Raw genomic sequence first — 9,747 nt, 5'->3', positions numbered from 1 at the left:
TGGTTGTTTAAGTCTAAAAAGGCCATGCAGAATATAAATTAGGGGATATAGCCATGAACAAATTAGAAAATAAATACTTTAATATAGCTCGACATATAGAAAGTTCTTTCTGCAGAACAAGAATCTATTGTCTGAATGGTCCATAATGGAGTAACATTAGCACCTTAGTCTACCATCAGAGGCAGAGGGTTTGGTTTTGCTTGTAGAATGATGACAGAAATTCATTAAATATGGACAATGTTAAAGACATTCCAACTACAAGCACAAAGGCATTTTTATGCCTGCTCAATTATTTGTACCGTCTAGGGAGAGATTAGTGAAAATGACTTATTTACATTTGAAATATTTTTAATTAATGTTGTGCATTGCTATGAATATTTAGCTTATTCTGGTTGGAAAAAATACACATTAGCCAGAGAAAAACATATTCAGAATTCTGAGACATCTATCCTCTAAAAAGAGGCAAAAATAAATAAATAAATAAAAACCCCAAAAAAAACATTCAGAGCTTTTTCTGTGCAACATGTCGGGCTGCCACAAAAATAGAGCCATGTCAGTTTACAATGGCAATTGTACAAAGTTTACATTTTACACACATTGCAATCCATCTGCTTGTGAACCCAATGATGGATTCTTGAACTGGCTATCACCCAAAGGAGTGAACCTGTGAAGTCTGTGATACATTCATCATAAAGAAGTTGTGCTGTTAGCTTCATCACCTCCAGATGCTGTATATCCAGTAATGAGTGCTACATTGTTAGAAGGTGATGGATGTGATAATTAGTTAAGCACTTCCAAACTGTAGTCCTAGTTGATACAACATACTGTCATTCAGTTGACTGGCCAATTACTTTACAAGAATAGGCCAAATAGTTCCCCTCTTTTATTCTCTGCTTCATCCATCCAGTCTGATATGTATGGATTCATGTGCATGTACACAGAGTGTAGATTTTCCAGCTTAAAATGATATAAAAGTCCCCATTTGGAAGCTGGAAGGGCTACTGTGACCTGATTTATATTGTGCCTCAAAGTAATGAAAAGAAGAAGAGACTGCTTTTGTAGGTTTTGTGTGTGTGTGTGTGTGTGTGTGTGTGTGTGTGTGTGTGTGTGTGTGTGTGTGTGTGTGTGTGTGTGTGTGTGTGTGCGCGCGCGTATTAGTTTATCAGTTTGGCTTTTTGGGTCGGTTGAGAGTTGTATGAAAACAAGTTTTCACAGGACTGTACAATCCTGTCAAAAGGTAAAGACTCTATTTACTTCCCAAAATATTCTACCGTCAAATTTAGGCCGTCTGTCCAATAACATGACCCAAATTTGACTAATCCTCAGCCAAATTTGGGTCATACAGGACAGGACAATGATCCCAAGCAAAGAGTCAAGGTTTGCCAGATGGACCCAAAGTCAAAACCAGATGAAATACAGGCAGGACCTTAAGAGACCTGTGCATAAACAAATCCCAGCAAGTATACATTTACACATACAGGGAGTGCAGAATTATTAGGCAAATGAGTATTTTGTCCACTTCATCCTCTTCATGCATGTTGTCTTACTCCAAGCTGTATAGGCTCGAAAGCCTACTACCAATTAAGCATATTAGGTGATGTGCATCTCTGTAATGAGAAGGGGTGTGGTCTAATGACATCAACACCCTATATCAGCTGTGCATAATTATTAGGCAACTACCTTTCCTTTGGCAAAATGGGTCAAAAGAAGGACTTGACAGGCTCAGAAAAGTCAAAAATAGTGAGATATCTTGCAGAGGGATGCAGCAGTCTCAAAATTGCAAAGCTTCTGAAGCGTGATCATCGAACAATCAAGCTGTCATGGTTCTCAAGATCTGGAGAGGTCGTGGTGTGTGTATTGTTTGTCTTAACCTCTCCCACCAGGGCGGAACTGGACCTTGGTTCCCCGCCTCTGAACCCACCCTGAACACACACCTGTGGCTCATTCACACTGATCCTGGCAGACTACTTAAGATGGCAAGAGAGGCTGCTTCCTCGCTGGATCGTCACATTACCAAGTGTCAGTGTAGTGTAACCTATGAAAATGTTCCTTTGATCCCCTAGAGTTTCCTCCTGACTTTGTTTTTTCCTCTGTGTACAGGCCTTCTAGACTCCCTGCCCGTCTTCCCTGCCGTCCGGATTTCTGTGGCTGTGTGTGAGTGAGCGTGAGCTTCTTAGTGTGGACATTTTTGAGTTACGGATCGAGTGGAAGAAGAGCGTGTGTGTACCCCCGTCTTGGACCTTCCCTTCGGACCCCGCCCTACTCCCTGGAGCCCCGTGTTATCTGTTCCACTGTATATATGTATATATTCTCACTTGGTGTCACATTTCAAATAAACCCTCACCCTCTCTCTAAACTTCAGAGTCCTGCAAGTGAGTCCTCTGCCTACTAATCTGTGACAGAACGATCCAGCCACTATGGACTCAGCGGATTCTGACCCTGTTCAACGGGCTCTCCTCACTCAGGAAGCCCTGCTGGAGCGGCACGAGAAGATGCTCCACCATATCAATAAAGAGCTCTCCGCTCTTACACAGGCTCTCGCCCAGCGCACACCCCTGGTAAGCTCGCCCTCTCCGAGCGTAAACCCATCTCCGCGTGTAAGTCCCTCTCCATCTCCGAATCCCCAGGCCGCTGCTGCACCCCCCGACCCTCCCGCTGCCTGGCTAGAGGCCCCGGGGAGGACGATGCCTAGCCCCGAGCCGTTTACAGGAGAGCTGGAAAAATGTTCGGGTTTTCTTGCCCAAGTCTCCCTGTTTTTCCGTCAGCAGAACAGGACGTATGCCAGCGACGGTGCCCGGATTGCTTTCTTTGTTCAGCTATTACGAGATCGCGCGCTCCAGTGGGCTCAGGCGCTATTGAAAACCCTGCCGAATATCTCCTACCTCGACTTCCTGACTGAATTCAAAAGCGTGTTTGAAAGGGATGGCGGGCCCTCTGCTGCTGCACAGCGTCTACTAAATCTGAAACAAGGTAAACGCACTATGGCTGACTTCTCGGTTGACTTCCGCATTCTCGCTGTAGAAACCGGGTGGAAAGAAGAGGCAGTAAAGGAGGTTCTGCTCAACAATATTGCGGAGGATTTGAAGGATGAGCTCATGACGAGGGAATTACCATCATCTCTCAGCTCATTAATGTCCCTGTGCATTCACGTTGACGAGCACCTGTGAATGCGCCGTGGGACGCGCCACTCAGTTTCCCAGAGTGCTCCGCTCAGTGTTGGGATTTTTGCCGGTAGTGCTGCTTCACCACAACAGCCGGCCTCGGTGGATGTGAGCCCCGGCGAGGCAGAGCCGATGTAGATTGGACGTGCCCGGCTTACACCAACGGAGAGGCAGCGCCGTTTCATGGCTGGTGAGTGTTTATACTGCGGCCGTCACGGACATTTCATCGCCGTCTGCCCCGCACGAGCAAAAGGGCGTGCCCGCCAGTAGAAACGGGGGTACTGGTGGGCGAAATAAACATCTCTCATTCCCCTCATCTTTTGTTACCAGCTAAGCTCACTGCTCACGCCACCACTCACTCATTCAAGGCTTTGATAGACTCAGGGGCCGAACAGAGTTTTATTGATGCATCACTCGCTAAGAAACTGGGCCTAACTATTGAACCTCTGCCCCATGCTCTTCGAGCCTCATCTCTGAATGGACAGCGTTTGCCTGATGTCACCCATGTTTCTGAACCAGTCACCCTGTGTTTGTCTGGAAATCACACTGAATTAATCAGTCTGCTTGTTTTCAAAGCTCCGCTGACGCCTCTGGTTCTGGGCTATCCATGGCTGTTGCAGCATAACCCACTGATTGATTGGCAGGCGGGCTGTGTGTCTAGATGGGGGGAGGGTTGCCATATGACTTGCTTAAAATCAGCCATTCCATCCATTGGCTCCTCCGCATCACCCCCGCAGACTCCTCCGGACCTAACAGCAGTTCCTTCAGTGTACCATGAACTAGCGGAGGTGTTTAGTAAGGATCGCGCCCGTTCCCTTCCCCCACACCGGCCTTATGATTGTGCCATTGACTTGTTACCAGGAGCTCCGTTGCCTACTAGCCGACTCTATAGCCTGTCACGGCCAGAAAGAGAAGCCATGGAGGAGTACATTACTGATGCTCTGGCTGCGGGACTCATTCGGCCATCTACCTCTCCCTTGGCATCAGGATTTTTCTTCGTGGACAAGAAGGACAAGTCCCTCCGGCCATGCGTTGACTATCGGGGCTTGAATGCAATCACTGTCAAGAATAAATACCCGCTGCCCCTGCTGACCTCAGCGTTTGAGCTTCTCCACGGGATGAAAATGTTCAGTAAACTCGACCTCCGCAGTGCTTACCATTTGGTTCGCATTAGGGCAGGGGATGAGTGGAAGACTGCCTTCAACACCCATCTGGGACATTTTGAATATCTTGTAATGCCTTTTGGATTAACAAATGCCCCGGCAGTCTTCCAAGCCCTCGTAAATGACGTCCTCAGAGACTTCCTCAACCACTTTGTTTTCGTCTACCTGGACGATATACTCATCTTCTCCAGGTCAGTGTCAGAGCACGAAAGACATGTCAAACTGGTGTTACAAAGATTGTTGCAAAACCGCCTTTTTGTCAAAGCAGAGAAGTGTGAGTTTCATGTAACCACTGTTTCTTTCCTTGGATTCATAATTGAGCAGGGAAACTTGAGACCGGATCCTGGAAAGGTCAAAGCGGTTTTGGAGTGGCCCACACCCCCAAACCGCAAACAGCTTCAACGTTTTTTGGGGTTTGCAAATTTCTATCGCCGTTTCATCCGTGACTTCAGCAAAATTGTCTCACCTCTTACTCACCTCACTTCCCCTAAGGTTCCGTTCCAGTGGGGACAGGCAGCCGCGGAGGCGTTCATTCATCTGAAACAACGGTTTGCCTCCGCTCCCATCCTCTCCCAGCCGGATCTCAACCAACCCTTCATCGTGGAGGTGGATGCTTCGGATGTGGGCGTGGGGGCCGTCCTCTCTCAGAATACTGAAGGTAAACTCCATCCATGCGCTTACTTCTCTCGTCGGCTTTCACCCGCAGAGCAAAACTACGATGTTGGCGACAGGGAGCTACTCGCCATCAAACTGGCACTTGAGGAGTGGCGGCATTGGCTAGAGGGGACGGCACAGCCTTTCATTGTGTGGACCGACCACAAGAACCTCGCCTACCTTCAGGCAGCAAAACGCCTCAACGCACGTCAAGCCAGGTGGGCGCTTTTCTTCACCCGTTTCAATTTCTCCATTACTTACAGGCCCGGGTCCCGAAATGTCAAACCAGATGCTTTATCACGTCAGTTTTCATCCTCTGAGGGGGATCGGGAGGTGGCGTCGATCTTTCCTCCGGGCTGTGTCATAGGAGGCCTCACTTGGGAGATTGAGTCAATGGTGCGGCAGGCCCAGCGTACCGAACCTGATCCGGGGACAGGACCCCCGGGGCAGCTCTACATCCCTTCGTCCGTACGATCCCAGGTGCTCCAATGGGCCCACACAGCAAGATTCTCATGTCACCCTGGAATCCAACGCACCATTGCCTTTCTGGAATGCGCCTTCTGGTGGCCATCTTTAGCCCAAGATGCCCGAGAATATGTTAAAGCCTGTACTACCTGCGCCCAAAATAAGTCACAAAACACTCCTCCCGCAGGCTTACTTCATCCACTCCCTACCCCGGGTCGACCATGGTCACACATTGCCCTCGACTTTGTTACTGGACTTCCACCTTCGGCAGGTAACACAGTAATTCTGTCTATTGTCGATCGCTTCTCTAAAGCAGCACATTTTGTAGCATTACCCAAGCTTCTGTTAAGGTTCAAAAATATTGGGGATGGACACCAGAGGAAAAACCCACAATAACAACACTGGTCCGGTCGGGTTGAGTCAAACGATGATTTAATGATCACACACGTGGGAGATGGACACTGTATGCAGACAGTCTCAGATCTCATCTCAAAAAGCACATCACCATAGTTTTATGAAATCAGGGTATTAGAACGCCCCCTCATGCGTAGTGACAGGTGTAATACAATCAATGTTGACAATTTTATTTAACACAAAGAATAACATTGTCTCCTTCCCGAGGGCAGACGCTGACTGCCCCCGTCTCCTGGAACCGTCTGTACCCTGCTAAGACACAACATGGCAGCTACAAGGACTCTTTCATTTGTTAAGACCATCAGTGTGTATTGCTCTAAATCAAGTATATAATATTAAATGAATATTGCTGGATCAGCTGCTTCTACTTAAAACATATTAAAACATGACTAAGCACAAAATCACCAAGAATAACATCTTATAAGTGCTGTGTAAGCGCGTGCGGCCTTCCAAGCTCAAAGCCTTTGCCCTCCATAGATCAGCCAGACTCGCGCTGGCTGTAGCTTTTAACCTTTAATTACCTTGAGCACAACTCTAGAATAAGCAACAAACTGCAATGTGTATGGAATGATCATGGTTACATCTGCAATGGAAAATCATGTTATTATTCTGGTACCTGTAAGAAAAGATCAAACTAAAGTTATCACCATCACTGTAATGCAAAGAATAATGTAAGGTCAAAAACTTCAATTTATGCTTAATGCAAAGCTGGTTATATACTTCTAATGAACTAATAATGCCATATTAAAATATTAAATGATAATGAGAAAAACATCCCCTCCTTATTTTACAATTCCCTCTGTTGACCTCTGGAGAATCCAGAGGTCACAAACAATTGTGTCCCTCCTTGGCCTACACATTCAGTTCCACATGCATCATTGGCATCATGGACATTGGAGTAATGACTCCAGGGTCCACTGCCCTCACAGACATACTTTTGAACATTCTTCTGGCACAAGGGATGAGACAACAACAAATAACCATAATACCCACCACAACAGACAAAGAAAACATGACCGAAGCGATAACCCCCTTCCACCGTCCGAACACTGAGGTCAGCCAGCCTTCTAACGGATTACCAACACCGGAGTGATCATGCATAGTTTCAGAAAGGCTCTTTAGGCCCTCCAGAGCCTTGGTTACCGACCCATCTGGAGCAGTATTGTTTGGAATAAAGGTGCAACACTGGTCAGCAAACATAGAACACACGCCCCCTTTTTCCGCTAACAACATATCAAGGGCCATTCTATTCTGCACTCCCATTAACGAGGTCGGACCCACCTGCTCCGCCAACCCCTCCATGCCGTCTCTGGTCAGGTTAGAGAGCCTCAGTACATTGTAATGAACATAATTAATCCTATCTACATTCTTGTTTGGGGTCACTGGAAAGAAAGCAGAAATTATTGGAATATTTTCAAACCCGGCTGCTATTTGGTCAACAAGTTTAAATTCATTTGGAACCCCCCTGGGCACTCCAATGGAGTCGATCCAGGTGGGGGAATTCATTCTAGGGTCATAAACATTTATGTCATGTATTCCTCTCTTCCTCAAAATGTGTCTTTTGCGCCTGGCTGCCAAAGTGCGCGTATTGTGTGAGGGAATTGATTTTACCTTATTTCCGATTAGCATAAGTGGCGCTCCTAGTCTCACCATCGCGCATGTCCCCACGCTCCCGAGAGGAACTCTGACCAATAGAGTCCTGTGCCCGCAATAGTAATACAGCCCGCTCCTAGCCCAAGTCCCAATTAGGGTGGCTGCATCACTCACATTGTTGGTGGTCCTCCCCGTCTGGGTGACCGAACACCAACTGGGGTCAATTTCCCCCAACCGATATTTAACTTTATCTGTGGTAAACTTAAAGCACGTATAATTATCTTTCCGGGGCATAAACGGCCCTACTTGCGTGAGCTTGCCAATAGGGGGAAATAGACTGGACAACACAGTGCAGTTCCCCGTATTCACAGCTCCTCTAGTTATTTGCAACATACAATTATAGCCCCACTGATCCTCTGGATGCAGAGGTGCAGGCTCTATAAATAAACGCGGCCTTGCCGAAGCGCAGGCTACACAATTAGCCACTTTTTGTTCTCTAGCATTTTGGGCTATCCAGTCCAGCCAGATGTTACTGTCACTGAACCCGGTAGCGCGTTCAATCAAGTCCTGAGGTTTCAGGGTGGTGTAGTCCACCGACACTACTCGCCTCTCCCTTGGTTCGTGCTCCTCTGGTATAGCTTCCGACGACCCGCTCCCTTCTCGCCCTGTAAAAGATGCAACAGAGCTGGTGGGAGTAGAAATCACATGAGTTGTCATTTCTTCTCTACCTGACAGTACGCGATTAGTTTTTTCTAGGAAATTAACCTTAATTAACCCTTTTGGATCAACCCCCGCTATTTCCACCCCCAAAATTAAATACATAGATTGTTTGCGATGCCAATTCCCCAATGATAAAGTTAACGCGTTTCCAGAGGGGCTAAAATCCCTCTGTAGTTTAAGCCCGTTTTCTGATCCTGATTCTAACGGTTCCCAATTTTGCCCAGTGTAACCCCTTACCTGGTCCCAATTACGGCACCAGCTGTCATAAGGACGATTTCCCCTCTCGCAGTGCGTACTCACTGAATAATCCCAACAGACCCACACATTGTATCCCCTCCAAGCACTGCCGACGTCCCTGCAATTAACAACATCACACAGATCAAACGTAAAGGAAGTTGTGGCGCCAATAACATAATCTAATTCTAAACCACCATATGTGCTGAGACACTCATCCTTTTTACCAGAGACCTCGCGCTTCACTCTTGCCCGCAACCTTAAATCACTATGGACCACGCATGATGTACTTGGTGTATCAAACAACGCCGGACTGGCATGGCCTCCGTGCTCAGACTGGTTTCCCGGGTCGGTCTGCAACAAACAAATCAAAAAACAAATAGCCATGATTAGCAACATAGTTAACATCAAACTCATAATAATTTTGAACATTGTGATGGCTTTTGAAACTCTTCTTTCATCACCAGTGTCTAATTGTTGTGATGGCATGGTGGTATGTGAATGTTATGGTGTAGTAAAAAGTTCAAAGCCCTTTATCAGAGCCTCTCTCTTGTTTTAGGTGTTCAGTATGGTACCGCTCCTTTTCGTTGGCGCGGCGATCTCCTCCTTGACTGCTCTTCTTTCTTCGACCTTCCGGGTAGACCACCGGTCGGCCCGTTGCACAGGTGTGAGGGTTTATTCTGCCGCTCAATTTCACCTGTGTTGGGTGGAGATTGATCCTTCCCCACCAAGCCCTCGTGCGCGGCCGCGCACTGCGTCCAGTGATACCAGGTGTCGCCTTTCCCCTTCAGTTGGACCGCTGTCGCCGTCCGAGCCGATACCTCATATGGACCAGTCCAGCGGGGCTCCTTCCACTTTCGTTTGATGACTCTCAGCCACACTGTTTTCGCGTCCGGGACCTCTCCTTCTCCTGTGGGCCCTTTACAAGCCGCCTGTTTCGTGAAACTGGACACTAGCGCCTTTAGCTCGTTCCAGTAGTCTGCGTGGGACCGGTTCCCCTTTTTGTCCCGTTCAACCGAGCCCACCGTCCAAGGTGCCGGAAACTGTCTCCCGGTTTGCAGCTCGTATGGTGTAAAACCTGTGGATTGATTAACAGAACATCTTATGGTCATCAACGCAACCGGCAGGGCTGCGACCCAATTTAGCCCTGTTTGCGCGCAGATTTTTGCCAATTTGTTTTTCAAATTTGTTTGTTGAGGGGGATCGGGAGGTGGCTTCGATCTTTCCTCCGGGCTGTGTCATAGGAGGCCTCACTTGGGAGATTGAGTCAATGGTGCGGCAGGCCCAGCGTACCGAACCTGATCCGGGGACAGGACCCCCGGGGCGGCTCTACATCCCTTCGT

The sequence above is a fragment of the Copadichromis virginalis genome, linkage group LG17, assembly GCF_057382275.1.
Source record: "Copadichromis virginalis isolate Kocher_CV1m ecotype Utaka linkage group LG17, C_Virginalis_male_GT1.1, whole genome shotgun sequence".
NCBI lineage: Eukaryota > Metazoa > Chordata > Actinopteri > Cichliformes > Cichlidae > Copadichromis > Copadichromis virginalis.
Note: the sequence above shows the minus strand (reverse complement) of the source record.